Source organism: Mus musculus, chromosome 3 (genome assembly GCF_000001635.26).
Source record: "Mus musculus strain C57BL/6J chromosome 3, GRCm38.p6 C57BL/6J".
In the NCBI taxonomy this organism is placed as follows: Eukaryota; Metazoa; Chordata; class Mammalia; order Rodentia; family Muridae; genus Mus; species Mus musculus.
The window spans coordinates 91,604,610-91,623,941 of NC_000069.6; positions in this window are offsets into that span (position 1 = coordinate 91,604,610).

Genomic DNA, 19,332 nt, shown 5'->3' on the forward strand with positions numbered 1-19,332 from the left:
GTGTTTGTTCATGTTGTTTAGAAAGACTCCAACCTTGAGATCCCAATCATAAGCTAACTTTCTATTACAAGCAAAAGGTTGTCTGCCCCTTTAACAGTTCCATTTGTAATCAGTCCTCAGCAGGGCTTTTTCAGCTGTACTTGGCTCCCAGCCACAGTGCAGCTAACATATAAACAAGTTAAAGGATGGACAGCCAGCAGATAAAGTTTTAACCATTTATATTTTTTAACATGAAATACAGAACAATAATCATTCAAACAACCAAACAAAAACAAACATGAATTGAAAGACATATGGACAATTTGTTGTGGTGCACCATAAACAGACAATAGACAGACAGGGAATAGAACTTGGTGTCTCAAAGGGACACAGATATCCTAACCAGAGCTAAGAATATCTCCATAGGAGCTAGAGAGGAAGTAGGGAGTCTCCCATTTTCCTTCTGTTCCCTGGAGAGCTCTGATATAGCTTATTTTCATTTTTTCTCCTTTTTGCTAAAAGATCCCAAACAGGGGATAACTGCTTTTCTAAAATGTATTTTCTCTCTCTCATGTTCAGACTCTACTTTCTTATCTCCTTCTTCTGGGAATACTGCCAGAAAATGGAGAGAAGGCACAGTGGCCCTGAGAGCTATCTTTAAGCCTTTAATGAAGGTTGCCTCTTTAGTCAAAGTCCTCGAGAGGAGGGTAAATTGACTTAATTTATATTATCCTTTGTATCTTTATATTTTATATTATCCTTTGTATCTTTATATTTTATATTATCCTTTGTATCTTTATATTTTATATTACCTTTTGTTTTTCTCTTTTCTCCTTTTCTAAACTCACCCTGGGCATTCTTTCCCTACATTATCTTTTCCTTGGGCTCAAGGTCCATGGAAAGTCCTTTATTCTTCAGTGCACCTTGTTTCATTTCTGTGGGAAGCCACATGTGCTGTTGCAGAGTGGCACTGACTACTGCTGGCCATCACGCATAAGTTTGGACAAACAACCAATGTGTACATATGCAGTAAAGTTTTTTGCAAAGACACTGCCTGGCCCGGGCATGATAATGAGGCTTTGAGAGTATAACCAATCAGATGTGAGACATGCAAACGAGGTATGATAATGAGGTTCTGTAAGGTACTGAGAGTATAACCAATCAGATGTGAGACATGCAAATGAGGTATGATAATGAGGCTCTGTGAGGTACTGAGAGAGAGTAGCCAATCAGATGAGGAACATGCAAATGAGGCGTAGTGCATAACCAATCCGGGTGTAAGACACGCCTCTCCTAGGCCTATAAAAGCAGCACCAGTTCTGGGCTCGGGGTCTTTTTCGCCTCTACAATCAAGCTCTCCCAATAAACGTGTGCAGAAGGATCCTGTTGCAGCGTCGTTCTTCCTGGCCAGTTGAGCGCGCGCAAGACGTTTCAACTCTTACTCTCTCCCCCCTCTGCCTCTGATAGACTGTCTTGAATTTCGTCCAGAATCTTCTGTCCTGCCTCACCAGCTTCCACAACGGCATGGTCCCTGCTTTAAGTTTGCCGTTCTGCTGTTCCCTAACTAGATCTCTTTCAGTTTGTCCCATGAGGTGACATATCAATTGAACGGAACTAAAGTCTGTGACAGTGGACATAGCTGCTGGACCATTCCATCTTATGTGTAAAGAAATCTGGAATTATGTGATTATAATTTTCTTAGCATTTTCTCTATAAAAATAAAACTAAAATATGAACTAGTTGGTGTATAGTAAAAAGTAAAGAAATTCTGAGAGGAGTTTTATTTTAGGATAATACAAATATACATATGCAGTGTGTGTGCCAGTATTGTTAACGAAACTAATAGTGGAATTTGATCCTTAACAATGCCATTATTTAAGTTGAAGTGTTTATTAGCTCACCAAAATTGAACGTACTGTTAAAGGAAACTGGCTTCTGATGCGTGAACATTTGTATGTACACTGAAAGTAGTCCCTAATACAAGTTAAATAAACCAAGCATAGACAGTATGTACCCCTGAGAAGTGTTGATGACTTATGAGGCAGGTTATACCATGGTGCCACACAGTCTATCTCCCTGACAAATCCGTTTATAGTCTTAGTGGCGATTTTCAGGCCACACTGCTTCAAGACCGACTGTAAGGCTGTTACTACAGAGTGGGAGATTCCCATAATGGTCGCTGTCTAGGCCTGACCGTGACTGAGAACCAGTCAGCAATACTGGTCACTGTCCAGCTGTGGAAGTAAAACGAAACTGAAAGGGAAGGAAAAATTGCAGTAAAAACAATCAAAAGGGTGTCTAACTCTGGAGAAATTTCAAGACTGTACATAGCTTGCAGAGCTGTAAAGTGTCCCGTAGTTCTGAACCCGCCCCGTGAAACGGGGGTCTCCTATCAGCGCCTCGTGATGATAAATTCCCGGGGTTTCTTGGCGCCACTTCTCGCCTGAGTTAGTATCTCGCCAGCAAGAATTCACTCGGACAACCGGATCCTTCTACGGCAAAGCTCTTATTGCTTCTTCAGGAGGGAAGACACCGAACCCGGAAAATGGTGCTGCTTATATAGCCCACAGTGTGACGTTTCAGCACCTGATGTGGTGTGATAGCACCTGATTCGTTGCTCGCCCACCACCCCATTACTATGCCCCGAGATGGGCAGTGACTAGGCGTGAGTTCACTCTCGCACCTGCATACAAGGCTTGTTTACTAGTTAGGCACAGCAGAGGCCAGCGCCATCTTATAATAGCGAATGCTCACAGCACGGCTCTCTACAAGTTCATGTTTCTATATGAAGAATTTACTGTTGCACCAGTTTTTGCCCAATATGTACACTTAAAATTTACACAAGATAATGAACATGATCCTTGGTATGTACCACTTAGTGTCCCCATTGACTAAGTAGATAGGTGGGTGACTTGGAAAATTTAGCATTACTTGAATCATAAAATAGGGAGGTTATGATTACTGTTGAAACAGAATTGATTACTACCCCAAAACTAAGAATACATTAGGGAAGATGTGGGCAGCTGAAACAAGTACTGCCAATGATAATCCTCGGTGGTTTCCTGGAGAATTAGTGGGGACATGGGAATTAAAGAATCTGAAGGCTCAGGAGTGTGTATGAATGAATTCTAATATTGATCATAATTGGTAGACGTTCTCTAAGGGCCAGCACTAAAGTTCATTTCCAAGATTATACCACTGTTACCTGAAATAAAATGCATACCAGAAGCATATTTAAGGACATATTGTGACGTGCTCCCTGCATCAGTCATCTCATTCCCAGTGTCACAATGGTAGAGGTTTTGTGGATTTCTTTGGCTTTAAATATACCTGGAGGACAAGTTTCTAAGCAGTCAGAAATGAGACAATTATCTGTATTGAGATTCATGAATTTTCATGTGTCCTTCACTTTGTAGGGCACTTTTTCTAAGGAGAGAAAAAGATGAAAAGAATTTTCAAAAATAATATGAGAAGAGAAAACTTAGGAAGAAAAATAACATGCATATTCAAAGAACAAATCCCAGTGTAAACATGGAGGCCTGCTGGTATTCAGTGAGTTCATGGGTTATTAAAGTAAGAGTCCTTTATAGAATCTACATTCTTCTGAAGGCATCTTAGACTTCTGCCCTAGGTGAGATTGAGTTGGAAAAAGACATACATCTTTATTCAATGAGCTTCCTATGGATCCTGTGTCTCCTAGTAGGAGAGGCTCATGAAATTCAACTTGCTGAGACCAAAGGCATAGACCCTCAACGAAGATCTCAGAAAAGGAGTTACAGTCTTCCATAGTACTGTTATAATCATTTGGTGGATTCCCAGAAAACACTTGTACCATAGTTTTCCCAAATGAGAGAATGTAATGTCCATTCAGATATAAAGTTCTGTGAGGCCAACTGTTGCCTAGCTAATAAGTGAGAGCTTGTGAATATATACTAGCAGAAAAGAAGACCTGAAGTTACACCCAAGCATATTTCCTTACCATATTTTGAAAGATATACCCTCAGGTTACATGGATTTTTCAGAAGGAGGTTGGTTGGGTGCCTTCTCCACATGTGCAGGATATTCCTGCATGCATTCCATTCAGGTTCATTTTTTTCTATTGCAATGATATTGTTTTTTTTAGGAAAGAAAGATTTTAAGACAGACTCAACTGAAGCCCATACTATTCCATATTTAATGAAGAAGAAAAAGTCTGAGCTATTTCTTCAGGTGGACTTTACTCAAGGATCCTGGAAGGAATCAAAGAACATCCTGAACTAAACAAACCTCCTATGTATGTCACGAATGTCTGCATACATTCTACCAACATCAGTCCTAAGCCACTTCCACTAAGGAGAGTTGTGTGGAAGAATTACAACTTTCATCTTAGAAATAAGGATGGCACCCATTGTCGTGTAACCAAAGAATGTTCCAAATGAACCAAAGAAACATGGACTGAAGAACAGGCTCCTTGCTGCTAAATCGATCTTTCTCTATTCACACTACTAGAGGACCAGCATTTCTCTAGAAAAATTGATTCTGCAGAGAAAGATTTTTCAATAGAATACAGTATCAAGTACAAATGTATATGGTTATGAATGTTAAAGGGTGGAGAGAATCATAATTTGATAGTGAGTTGATAGTGAAAGAATAGATGCTTTGGATAGCCATAGTCCCAAGGACATTATTGATAGTTTGCTACAAGACAGTTTGTACTGAAGTCAGAGATTGTCCTTGGTTATAAAGTTGAACAGATTTGTCTAAAAATCCACCCTCAGTTTGGCAAATGCTCACTTATTTGTGTTTGAATAGAGAACTTAAATCACTGTAGAAGAGGGCAGAGGAACTGTATCTCATTTGTCTGGGAAGCACATATCCTAAGATAGACTTCAGAAACATGGAGAACACTGGTGTGGAGAAAGACGTTTTTCCATTACCCATAGACCCCCAAAAATAATTTCAGTGCCTGTTTCAATAAATTTATGAAACACTGGTGGGATCTAAGAAGGGTGGCCAGAAATCTTGCTTAGGAGTGCTGTTCAAATCTATGTCCACCCTCTTCAAGGCCAGACACATTGATGTGATGATGCTAATGTTCAAAAGCATTGTTGTTCATCTTCTTATATTACAACATTCCCATTCTTCTTATCATTTCCAAAGCCTCTTCAACGCTGTGATCCTTTGGTTCATTCTATAGTCTACTTAAAGGACTTTCCTGTACTTCCTGTACTTACCTTATAGTAAAACTGACCCAGGATTCCCATTTGAGTATAAAACTGTATAGATTTGTGCTCATGAAGAAACATACTAAACAGAGGTTAATACTTTGCAATTTGGTTCTGCCAGCCTTCCAAATTCAGAGCTAGGACTCTGTTTTGCAGAAAAATAGGACAGTTAGTTTGTCTAGAAGTATCCAACATTTGTCTATAAAAATTAGCCTGAATAAAAGGTATCTTCCTTGAAAACTGGCCTGGCAAAAGATTAGTGGCTTTTACAGTTGCAGAGGCTGCAAACACATGAACTAGAAGGAATATAAACACAAGTCTCAGGCAGAGAATTGAATGCCAGTATGGACTCCTAAAGTGGTGGAACTTTCTAGGTAATAAAGCATTTGTTAATAGAAGTGATGGGGCTTAAGTGTACTGGTGATTGATATTAGTGAGTCTGAGAGCACCACCAGCTGCAGATCTTACATTCTCTTACTGGGACACCTTGCCTAAAACACTTTGAACCTGACACATGTTTTGCTAACAATTCCTGTGTCAATTTAGGGAGTAGAATTCAGGGAGGGTTAAAGAATGAACAACTCTGCACAGAAAATCCCTGTAGATATCCCCTGTCTGTCTTGATACAGCAATAATAATTCCCAACGTCCTCACCTATGACAGGTTACCATTGAGGCTAGAAGTGTAGTTCAAACATTAGTTCTGCTTTTGCATAACTGAACACATGGTTTCAGTACTTATAGTGGCTAACAAACATCTGTATTCTACTGAATTAACCTGATTCCATAATCATCCTCCACAGACAGTAATCAAACACACACACACCCACACACAACACACACACACACACACACACACACACACACACACACAGAGAGAGAGAGAGAGAGAGAGAGAGAGAGAGAGAGAGAGAGAGAGAGAGAGAGAGATACACACACACACATACAGAGAGAGAGTGAGAGAGAGAGAGAGAGATTTACTAAACATAGATATATCTCAGGCATAAGAACAATAAACATAAAATTAAAATTACACATTAAATAGAATACAAGTAATATCCGTATCACTAATATTGTTCCAAAAGAAAAATATCTATATTAAAAGCATGCAAGGAAGACTACTGATCCTATTGTAGACCTTAGGTGTTTTATAGAGCCTGGGACCTCTGTGGCATTTTTCTCCAGCCATGTTTCTCTTTCCTCATGTTTGAGTAGGGAATACTAAGTGTCTTGGAATGTTTTTTCCTTGTGCTCCTTTTCCTTGAATTTTCTACCCTAGATCTCTAGAATAAAAGACCACCTAGGACTATCCCAAATCCCCTTTGAAGCTTAGTGTTCCTCTATTGCCCAATCAATCACCATCTTGGAATGATTCCATTTTTAAGGGCATTGCCTTAGCTCATTTGTTCCCAGCTTAAAGTGAAAAGTACATCCCCTTTACCATAGCCACTTAGCTTTGTTTTATCAAAACGAATAATCTAAATAACAAAATCAAAAGCAAAGACACAAAATCCCACTCAGCCTATCCTCCAGGCAATTAGGGCAGTGAATTTAATTATGTTTTTCAGTTTGTGCCTCCCTGTCACAGGTGAACAACTCTACAGCACTGTCTAGAACATGGGATTGCTCAGTACAGTCCAGCTTCAGTTTCCTAAGGATCAATAATTAAATATGACACCCACAATCACCCTGAATGGAAAGGCTTGAACTTTCCTTTTGTTGCAGATATAAACTCCACAGTTGAGAAGAAGACCTACCTACCTGGCAAAAAGTTGGAAATTCACTTCTCACCAACTCTCTGAATTCCTCCTCACCCAGTACAACTGTAGTCCCCAGAGAATAAATTTTGATCATCCCGTAGAGCATCATTATGCTGTGCTTCCTTGAGGTCAATTCTTGGTCCATCTTATACTGTTGGAAGAAGGGAAAAATAAAGCTTCAAGAAGTGTCACTTTTTCACCTTTCCTTGACCTGTTCTTTGGAAAGGAACAAATTGGTAGATAAGGAGAACATCATATAAAAAGAAATCCTTGGATCCTTGGGAAACAGCCTGTTAGTCACCTATACAAAATGAGATTTTGACCTTCTAGAGAAAATAAAAAATTAAAGCATTTTTTAACTCTTAGAAACAGTTAAGAAAGTAACAAACCAGATAAATTCAACAGGAGAAGTGTGCATGTGGAGGATTTGAAACAATACTGGGTCAAATAAAAAAAAAAAAAAAACTCTAACCCAGGCAGCAGCACCCTGCCAGGGGAATCTGGAGCTTACTTACCAAAGCAGGAGAGCCACCCAGCGTTTGCACAAAAGGAGGTGCACACAAATATTTATAAGTAGGACCCAGCTGGACTGAGTACTTTCCCAGGGAAACACTCACAAATTAATATTATGGTGACCCTGCCAAGGCTAGAGTTGGGACACAATCATTCTCCCACTCCCTCCCCTTCCCCTCTCCCTCTTGCTCTTCCCTTTCCCTCTCCCCCTCTCATTCTACCTCCCTCTTCTTCCCTATCCCTCTCCCCCTCCCCCTTTCTCCCCAAATCTCTCTCTCTTTTCCTCTTTTACTCTCCCTCTCTTTCCTTTTTTACTCCCCTTTCTTCTCTCCTCTTCTGCCTCTCTCCTTCTCAACTATCCCTACCTTCCTTGCTTCCTTTTTTTTTCTCTTTGTTTCTTCTTGGAATACCCCACCTGAATGTACAGCTGTACTGAGAGGAGGATTTCACTTCTTGTCGTTTTTACTCTGCTTTTTAACATCCTTGAGGGAGACTACCTGCCTGATACATGTCCTCATCTATTCTCTAACTATGAAATTCCCGCTATGCTTTCATGGGAACTGAGGAAAACAGTTTGATCCCTTGTAGAATCCATCTTGGCCATTCTTCCTATGGAGGGATTCTTGCCCTATGCTTGCATAGCTCTGTTAAGTGTTCTAATGGGAATAAATTTTATTCATGGAATGTATGTCACAATTAAAGAATTTTGAAAGATGCTTAAATGCTTTATTGCAGATAAATGATTATATGAGCACAAAGACATGTGCACAAGGATCTATAGCTTGTGTTTCTTCCAATGGGAATTGCTCTCACATATCTACATTGTCAGTAAAGTGAAATGTCAACCACCTGCTCTCTCTTGCACACCCATCCTCAGCACTAACATGGGCACAGACCTAGGAGGATCACTTCCTAATTTTAGTCCAAATTAGAGCTCAGCTCTACGGGATCTTAGGACACAGAAGACTGCTCTTTTGATTTTAATTGATTGTTGTTTTTGGATATTCATTATGAAGTAATGGGCTTCATTGTCACATATCATATTAATAAAATGCATTTGTACTATTTTTACTCAGTACATCAGCATTTCCCATGCTCACTCATTCCCTTCTTCTACCTCCCTACAATATGACTTTTAATTCCAGACCTTATTTTACTGCCCATAACTGGCAATATTCTTTTTTTTTTGTCATAATGATTAATTTTGTTTAACAGGAAAATGTGTTATTCCTAACAAGAACAGTATTTTGTCAGTCTCAGAGTTAAATAAAATTCCACATGTATATTGGGTGCATAAAAGAGGAAATTTTATCTATTCATCTGTAGATGGCTACCTAGGTTCATCATATAAGGTAGAAATTGTACATACCTGATTATAAGATTTGTTCCATAGCCATGTAACAAAGGCAGCATGAAGATGCCACAAAATAGATGTATAGGTCAATGGTACAGATTATTGATCTACAAGTTAACCTATACTGCCTCATCACTGATTTAATTCTTTAGAGATTATGTTTATTTTTATTTTATGAGTATGGTGGTTTTCACTAGACATGTTTGTTCACTGTGTGAATTCAGTGCTTACAGAGTCCAAAAGAAGACACAGCTTCCCTGACAATAGAATTACAGTTAGTGTTTAACTGTCATATGTGTGCTACAAATTAATCTCATGTCCTTTGGAAGCAAAGACAGTGTTTTTCTTATTTAATCATGACTCAGCATCACACATCAGGGTGTTCCCCTTTTTTTCACATGCTTTTATGCATTTATTCTCAACATATGATGTACATGCCCTCAACCCTCCACTATTTCAAGCACCTTCATACACACTGCACACGATCTTTTCCCTTTCTGGAAGAGAAGAGGTGAACCCATGGGCACCAGCCTACCTTGGCGCATAAAGTCACACTGGGACTAGAACCATTCTCTCCTTCTAAGGATATACAAAGCAGACCTGATAGGGAAAACAGATCCAAATTCTGGCAGCAGATTCAGAGACAACTCCAAACTGCAGTAATCTAAAGTAGTACCCTACAATTTTTAAATTTGATTTTGTTTATATGATGAAGTATTTTGATTGATTTTCATATATTGACCCTTTACTGCATAGCTGGGATGAATCCATCTTTATCTTGGTGGATGATGACTTTGATGTGTTTCTGGATTTGGTTTGCAGCCAATTTGTTGAGTATTTTTCCATCAATGTACATCAGAGAATTTGATCTGATAATCTCCTTTGATTTGGATACTTTGTGCTTTAGTTATCACAGAGACTATGGCTTCATAAGATGAGGTTGGCAGTTTTCTTCCTGTTTCAATTTTAAAACAGTTTGTAGAGTATTGATACAAGGTTGTGTATGAAACTCTGGTAGAATTTTGCACTAACACTGTGGCTATGGTCTTTTACTGTGTAGACAATCTTAATGACTACTTTTGTTTCTTAGTGGTCATATGGCTGTTTAAATAGTTTATGTGATCTTGATTGAGCTCTGTTAACTATTATAATCTAGAAAATTGCCCATTTAATAAAGACTTTTCAGTTTTGTGGAGTACAGGCTTTTGATATAAGACCTAATGATCCATTTAATTTATACAGTTTCTGTAGTTATGTCTCCCTTTTAATTTCTGATTTTATTACTTTGGATACAGTTTCTCCATATTTTGGTTAGTTTGCCTTGGGTAGGTGTATGTATATCTTGTGACTTTTTCAAAGATGCAGCTCTTGAATTGTTTGTTTTTATGTTTTGTTTTGTTTGTTTTATTTTGCTTTGTTGATTCTTTGTATTGTATTCCTTATTTCTAACTGCTTGATTTCAGTAATGACTTTGCTTATTTTCTGTCTTGCACTCTTCTTTGGTTTGCTTTTTTCCACTTCTAGAGCTTTTGTGTGTACTTTTAAACTGCTGATGTGAAAAACTTGAAATTACTTATAAAGTCATTTATTCCTATGAAAGTTGTTCTTAGCACTGCTTGCATTGTCTCCCCTCTGCTTGGATATGATGTCCCTTAATTTTCAGAGAATACTAGAAACATTTCATTTATTCCTTTATTTCTTCCCTTCCACAAGATTACTGAGTAGAGCTTTGTTCTATTTCCATTACAATGCAGTCTTTCATTGTTTCTGTTGTTTTCGAAGTACAGATGAGTCTATTTTGGTCTGATAGGACATACTGTGTTATTTCAATTCTTTCTATACCTTGAGGCATGATTGTGAACAATATGAGGTGAAACTTTTGAGAAGGATACTTAAGGGAATGAGAAGACTTGATTTTGTTTTGTGTTTAGATGAAATATAGATACTATAGATGTCTATCAGGCCCATTTGATTCACTATGAAATTAAGTTTCATTATTTCTCTGTATAAATTTTTCTGGTTGCCCTGTCAATTAGTGAGAGTGGAGTGTTGAAGTTTGCCAGTATTGATATGTGAGTTTTGAGGTATGACTTAAGCTTTAGCAATCTTTCTCTTACAAATATATGTGCCCTTCTGTTTGGGCATAGGTGTTAAGGTCTTCTTGAAGCAACATTGCTTGGCACAGAGGCTCAGAGCCCTCTAGTATGTGTGCCAAAAGGAAAGTTAGTATGTTTGACTCAGAAGGTGACACTCAGCGTGTCAAAAAAGTGAAGTTTCTCTTGCGATAGCAGTTTCCTCAGGGCCGCATGCCTTAGCCAAGAGCACAATCAAATTTCCAATATCTGGATATTTACAACATAGACCTAATTTATTTGTTAAATTGCATTAATCAAGACAAATGATCTGATTCATATCTTCATTTTAAAATATAGCTAATTTGGGAAGAGAGGCCCCTTGGTCTTGCAAACTTTATATGCCTATGTACAGAGGAACACCAGGACCAAGAATAGGGAGGGGTTTAGTAGAAAAGTGTGTGTGTGCGGGGGAGGTCCTGGGATTTTGGGATAGCATTTGAAATGTGAATGAAGAAAATACCTATTTAAAAATAAATTTAAAATATAGATAACTGGATATAGTACTACCAGAGGATCCTGCAATACCTCTCCTGGGCATATATCCAGATGATGTTCCAACTAGTAAGAAAGAATCATGTTCCACTATGTTCATAGCAGCCTTATTTATAATAGCCAGAAGCTGGAAAGAACCCAGATGCTCCTCAACAGTGGAATGGATACAAAAAATGTGGTACATTTACACAATGGAGTACTACTCAGCTATTAAAATGAATGAATTTATGAAATTCCTAGGCAAATGGTTGAACCTGGAAGGCATTATCCTGAGTGAGATAACCCAATCACGAAAGAACTCAAATGATATGTACTCAATAAGTGGATATTAGCCCAGAAACTTAGATCACCCAAGATATAAGTTACAATTTGCAAAACACATGAAAGTCAAGAAGAACAAAGACCAAAGTGTGGACACTTTGTCCCTTCTTAGAATGGGGAACAAAACACCCTTGGAAGGAGTTACAGAGACAAAGTTTGGAGCTGAGACAAAAGGATGGACAATCTAGAGACTGCCATATCCAGGGATCCATCCCATAATCAGCCTCCAAACGCCCACACCATTGCATACAATAGCAAGATTGTGCTGATAGGACCCTGATATAGCAGTCTCTAGTGAGACTATGCTGGGGCCTAGCAAACACATAAATGGATGCTCACAGTCAGCTGTAGGACAGGTCACAGGGCCCCCCAATGGAGGAGCTAGAGAAAATACCCAAGGAGCTAAAGGATCTGCAAGCCTATAGGTGGAACAACATTATGAACTAACCAGTACCCCGGAGCTTTTGACTCTACCTGCATATGTATCAGAAGATGGCCTAGTCGGCCATCACTGGAAAGAGAGGCCCATTGGAATTGCATACATTATATGCCCCAGTAGAGGGGAATATCAGGGCCAAAAAGTTGGAGTGGGTGGGTAGTGGGGTTGGGTGGAGGGTATGGGGGACTTTTGGGATAGCACTGGAAATGTAAATGAGGAATGAAACTTAGAGGATAGATATCTACAAAGCTGTAATGCTCTTTAGGGATTCTATAATGGTTATGCATGTTTTTCCTCCAAAACTTTAAGATCAAAGTTGGTTAGAAACCCCAAGTCTCCATTGAAAATTCCTACAACTTTAAACTGTATTGACAGCACTGTGTTTGAAATTGACGACAGAGAAACATGTCATTACCTCAGCAGTCTGCAGGGCAGGGATATATTAATCTATAAATGTAAGCTATGCGGTATGAAACTATTGGAACATGGCATATATCATGAGCAATCAGGGTTGGGGAAGCATCATCTTCAGATAATCAAGGTCCAAAGATCTTGCTGACAAGGATGTACATGGATTGCAGTACATTTCAGGAGGTAGCTTGATTTATTAAACTTGATTTATATCTTGTATTTATTTAAGGAGGTCAGTTGGCAGTGCATCTATCTTGAGCAAGTTATTTCTTGTCTAAATTATGTTTGATGAAAGAAATTTGTGGTTTCTGAAGCAAAAGACTTTAGCTACTCCACACTATTTTATTTTAATTGGTGACTGCACTAACATGAAGAGCTCACTTTGCTGGGTTTGAAATGCAGTGAGCTGAATGAATCAGACCTACTATATTTTTTGATATGATATATCTTATGTTGATCCTGAACACTTTCATAGAATCAAATTTTAAGCTGTGCTGTTAAAATAGTCCATCTATAAATACTGATGTGTCAAAACATGGGAAATTCTGCATTCCAGTACTCCAAACCATCCACTACAGAGATTGGCAAAAATTGATGATTTATTTGGCAAAAAAAAATGTAGTACACGTCTCTTTTTATGCATGAGTGAACCATGCATTTCTGCTTTTAGAAGTAGCAAAGATTCCTGGATATGTAGACCTGGCAAAATTCCACACTATATCACTTGTTCCCATGTAATGAATATGCACCACAAACCAGAAATAAGTTTCTGGGCAGAGGATCTATCAACAGACCACTCCAATACTTCTGAGATATAGTTTTGAGCATACTCTTTGAGAAATTTAGGAAAATGACTTAATCTTTTGTCCATATGTTTTCACATGTCTCTATGATCCTTCATAAAAGGAAGTTAGGAGTCCTTACCTAAAGCATGGAAAAGGGAGGAGATCAAGGAGTGAACTAAGCTGAATATTATCAACAATTTTCCTAGAGAATAAGGGCCCTTAACATTCTTCATGAATGTTGAAGAATAAGGAACTCACTTTTCTGTGTCCCATACTTCTGAAAGTACTACATTCAATTTGAGGATGTCCAACCTGCCTCAACTCAAAACAAAGTCTTAAGACCCTGTATACTCATATAAATAACATAAGCCACAAATTTGTTTATTTCCATCATAGTATGAATGACAACTACAAAATTATACTACTACAATTGAAAATACCTGTAGACTTTTCCCTCAACACATCATATGCATTTCAGAAATTGTTATACCTGACAAATGTAGTATGCCTGCCCTCTACTTAGAGCTCTGACAAAGGACCAGTGATTTGTAGAGATTGTACAAGGTAGTTGTGCAGTACACTGGCTTCAAAATCTTCACAATTACATAGCTCCTGAAATGTGTAAGTGTTCCTAATATATCTGAGCCATTTGCTGGTGCTTGGTAGTCAAAGAAGCTTCCATGTAGCTTTGTGTGTCCCATTTACAAAATGAACAGATATATGTTGTCTGTGAACTCAAGATTTGCTGACCAGACTCCCTGTTGGCATACTGTATACATATGAACAACCTGTTCAGGCTTCTTCTCTCAAATACTTTGGTACTCACAACAGGTCATAAGGCTCCACTGGCATTGTTATTTTGTGACATTGCCCTGGAACAAACAAGATACTACTCAAATTGGAATCCTACCAGTATGTGTCATACTCTACAAATCTGTACTTTGAGGTTTATTTGATTTTTAAAAATAGTCAATGCTAACCATCTTTCCTAATTACTTTGTGGTTTAAATTTATTGTATCATAATAATCTTTTTTGTTTGATAAAATCCAAGAAAAAAAGCAACGTAAGGAATGATTGTTTTACCTCATAATTCCAGAAACCAGCCTCTGACATCAAAGAGATGTGGTGGCTGTTGTTTGGAGTATTTGGTAACTTTATTTCTAGCAAGGGATGAAATGAATGAATGCAGGTGATCATGAAGGGTTTTCATATTTTATCACATCTAGCACAGTAATAGTTGTCTGAATCTAAAAATTCAACTTACCAAGACTAGATTATCCCCTACAGGTTGTAATGTTCAGTGATTATAAATCCTGTTAAACAAAAATAAACAAATTACTAACCATATACTTTCAACGTGATTGGTTTAGAATCATATTTATAAAACAATGAACAGCTAATGTGCCACCCTTTTTCATTATCTACCTATTTCATCATAATTATATGTATTACACTTAATCTCAGAAGAGGAGTCATGGCACATTTACAAATAAATATCCATCCCTCTGAAGAAGTTTAAATTTAGAGCAACGTAATTATATTTCATTAGTGAGCAGTATTTTGTCAGTTTAAAAAGTGTATGATAAAGTATGTATGATAAATTCTCAGTGAATAATGTTTGCTGGATTATGTAGAGTTGAGGTTTATAATACTCATCTTTGAAATATTTACTCTTTTAAATAGATTGTATGGTTACCAGCCACGATGTCTCTTTGATATCAGAGACTGGTTTCTGGAACTGTGTATACATTGGTGCATTTGACATCCAGAGTAGAAGCATCTCACCTACCCTGAACCTGAAGTTACAGCTGGTGTCAGCTCCCTGTTAGGAATACTGAGGAACGAACTTGGCCTTTACTCTATAAGAGCATTATGTGCCCTTAAACATTTGGTCTCTCACGACCCTTCATTTTGGTAACACTTAAACACTTGATGTACTAACATATTGATTACCTATATAACTACTGTTTGGAGATCAAACTATATTTTAGATTTCTATACCACTTATCCTTGAGACAACCATTTTAATGGTGTTGAGTGGAATTAAGGTGGGAAACATACATCTCAAGTTATGAATTACAGATTTTTTCAGTCTTTGAGTGGCAGTACTGAAGACTTATGAGAAATAAATTATCCATGTACTGGCCTAGGTCTCCCTTTTCCCTTGAGATTTGTAGACACATTTTCACACCAGCCTAGTACCAGAAGGAATAAAACTTAGCAAGGGGGATGGGTTAGATGGGTTGTTAGGAACAGCCATGTCTGCACAGACATGTCTGCACAGAATGTTTTCAGTGAAAAGACTCTGTTTACTATGGTGAACAAGAGCTATATAAATCTTGGAGAGTGGGTATGAATTTTCTGGGTGAGTTTAAATCATTGGCTGGTATCAAGGTGCTGCTAATGCCTCATTTTCATGAGTGGAATTTCATGTGCTACCTCTACCTCTTCTTAAGAGAGGAAGTTTAACCTGAAATCTGGTCAGCAGGCTATGTGACCAGCTCTTGGATAGCAGGGGTTGGGGTGGTAACTTAAGGCTATGTGTACCCTGGCAGGAGAAGAAGCAATGCAGTCTTACTCTTGCCAGAATCAGGAAGCAATTCATGGTGTCATGATATGTCTTTATATAAATATTGCTCTGAATAGCCCCCCTGGTTTCACAGGTTTCTCTTATGACATCTAAGTGAGGAATTGTCTTGAGATCAATGTCAGCCATTTGGCATGATCCTGAGTTTATCCTATGAGGCACATATTTCAATGGCTCTGGATTAATGTCCTTATCTTTGGTATTGTGGTATTATTTTCTAACTCCTATCGCTCAGGATCATTGCCAAGTACCTTCTCCTCTTACAACTCTAGCAAATATTCTGAAGATATATATAAGCTCCTTCTTCAGCAGTCTTACCTACAGTCCTGAACACCTGAGGCTCAGTGTCAGGGATGAATATTGTCAACAGTCAGACTCCCAAAATCTAGGATGTTATCCAGAGTGATTTTGTCATACAGACAGAGGAACTGTTCCCTTGAAGTGGTTGGCTTTACTATATTTATCAAAGATGTCTGCAAAGCTTGAAAAGGTGTTAGATTTAAGCTGAAAAATAAGGTACGGGAGCATGTTCCAAATTTTAGTCCACTACATAGAATGTGGATCTTGTTAAAAGTGTCAGTTAGAGTCTCTGAGCCACATTAACTTCATGTTTCTATATCAAGATCTTTCTGTTGCACCAGTGTGTGCCATTATGTGCACTGAAATTTTAGACAAGATAACAAACAACACCCTTGGTATGTGGCACTGTATTGTTCCCATTGACTAAGTAGATATGTGGGGGACTTGGGCCATTTAGCATTGCTTGAACCATAAAATAGGGAAGCTATGATGATGTTTGAGGCAGAATTGGATTATCCCCCACACCCAAAACTAAGAATTCATTGGGGAAGTTGTGTGCAGCTGAACAAGTACTGTCTATGATAATCTTCTGTTGTTTGCTGAACAATTAGTGGAGACATGGGAATGAAAGGGTCGGTAGCCCCAGAGTGTGTATGAATGAATTGTAATATTGATCATACTTGTTATATGTTCTATAAGGAGTAGCACTAATGTTCATTTCCAAGGTTATACCTCTGTTACCTGAAATGAAATGCAGACCAGAGGCATTTTTAGGGAACTATAGTTACCTGCTCCCTGCATCAGTCATCTCATTCCCAAGTGTCCCAATGGAGGGGGTTTTGTGGATTTGATGGGATTTCCTGGACTTAATTATACCTGGAGGACAAGCTTCTAAGCAGTCAAAAATGAGACAATTATCTGCATGCATTGAGATTCGTGAATTTTCATGTGTCCTTTGTCTTTGAAGGGCACTTTTTCAAAGGAGAGAAAAAGATGAATAGAATTGTTAAAAATAATGTGAGAAGAGAAAATTAAGGAAGAAAAATAACATGCATATTCAAAAAACAAACTCCCAGTATAAAGATTAATAAATGTTGGTAATCAGTGATTTCTTGGATGCTTAAGGAAACAGTTCTTTCTAGAATCTGAATTCCACCGAGGGCATCTTAGACTTGTGCCTTAGGTGAGATTGAGTTGCAAAAAGGCATGCATCTTTATTCAAGGGTCTTCCTATGGATCCTGTGTCTCCTAGTATGGGAGGCTCATGAAATTCAACAGACTGAGACTAAAGGCATACTCTGACACTTAAGAAAATCTCAGAAGAGGAAGTAGAGTCTTCCATAGACCTGCTATATACATTTAGTGATCTTCTAGACAACACTTGTACCACAGTTTTCCCAAAGGAGAGAATCTAATGTCCATTAAGGTACTAAGCTTTGAGAGGCCAAATGTTGCCTAGCTCATAAGTAAGAGCTTGTGAATATGAAATAGCAGAAAAGGAGACGTGAAACTATACACCAGCATATTTCCTTGTCATGTTGAAAGATATACCCTCATGTAATATGGATTTTCAGAAGGAGGTTGGTTGAGTGCCTTCACCACATGTGCAAGATGTTCCTGCATGCATTCCATTCAGGTTCAATTGTTTGTATTGCACTCACATTGATTTTATGCAGAAAGAAACATTTTAAGTCAGACTCAACTGAAGTCCATACTATTCCATAGTTAATGAAGAGCGAAAATTCTGAGATACTTCTTCATATGGACTTTACTCAAGGATCATGGAAGAATGCACAGAAACTCCTGAACCAAACAAACCTACCATGTGTGTCAGGAAGGTCTGCATGAATTCTCCCAACATGAATCCTGAGCCACTTCCACCAAGGATAGTTGTGTAGAAGAATTACAACTTTTGAGCTGAGCTCCCAATCTACTAGAACTTGGTGGAAGGTTTCAAGGTCTCAGAGGACTCCCCACTCCACAGAGCCCCTAGCAAACCCAACGTCTTGGGTCACTGGACTAAGGAAGTTGATCAGAGCTACAGGATTCTGGACACCTTCACTGCAAGAGGAAAGCTTGCCTGCAGAGAGTGCTCTGACCTCTGGGACTCAGTTGAAAATGGGATTCCCAGGAGTGCTGACAGAGGCTAACAGAATCACAGGAGGAACAAGCTCCAGCCAGAGACAATTATAACAACTAACGCCATATACAGAGAAACCCTGCCTCAAATAAACAAAAAACAAACAAACAAAACTAATGCCAGAGATTACCAGATGCCGAAAGGCAAGCATGAGAAACCAAGGCCACTGGGCATCATCAGAACCTAGTACACCCTCAACAGCAAGTCCTAGATACCCCAAAACATCTTAAAAGCAAGATTCAGATTTTAAATCATATCTCATGATGGTGGTAGAAGATTTTAAGAAGCACACTTATAACTCACATAAAGAAGTACAGGAGAATGCTGTGAAAGAGTGGGAAGCCCTTAAAGAATTGCAGGAAAACACTGCTGTGCAAGTACAAGTCCTTAAAAAGGAAACACAAAAAGCCATTAAAGAATTTATAGGAAAACAAGTAATGAAATTGAACAAAAGCATCCAAGATCCAAAAATGAAAGTAGAAACATAAAAGAAAATCAAAAGGGAAACAATGCTAGAGATAGAAATCCTAGAAAATAAATAAGGAGCCATAGATATGAGCATCAGCAACACAATACAAGAGATGAAAGAGAAAATTTCAGGTGAAGAAGATCCCATAGAAAGCATATACAAAACAGTCAAAGAAAATGTAACATGCAACAAGATCCTAAACCAACTCTTACAAGAAATCCAGGACACAATGAGAAGGCAAAATCTCTGACTAATAGGAGAAAATGAGAATGAAGATTTTCAACTCAAAGGGCCAGTAAATATCTTCAACAAAATTATAGAAGAAAACGACCCTAACCTAAAGAAACATGTGCCCATGAACATATAAAAAGCCTAAAGGACTCCAAATAAACTGCACCAGAAAAGAAATTCCTCCCGATTCATAATAATCAGAACAACCAATG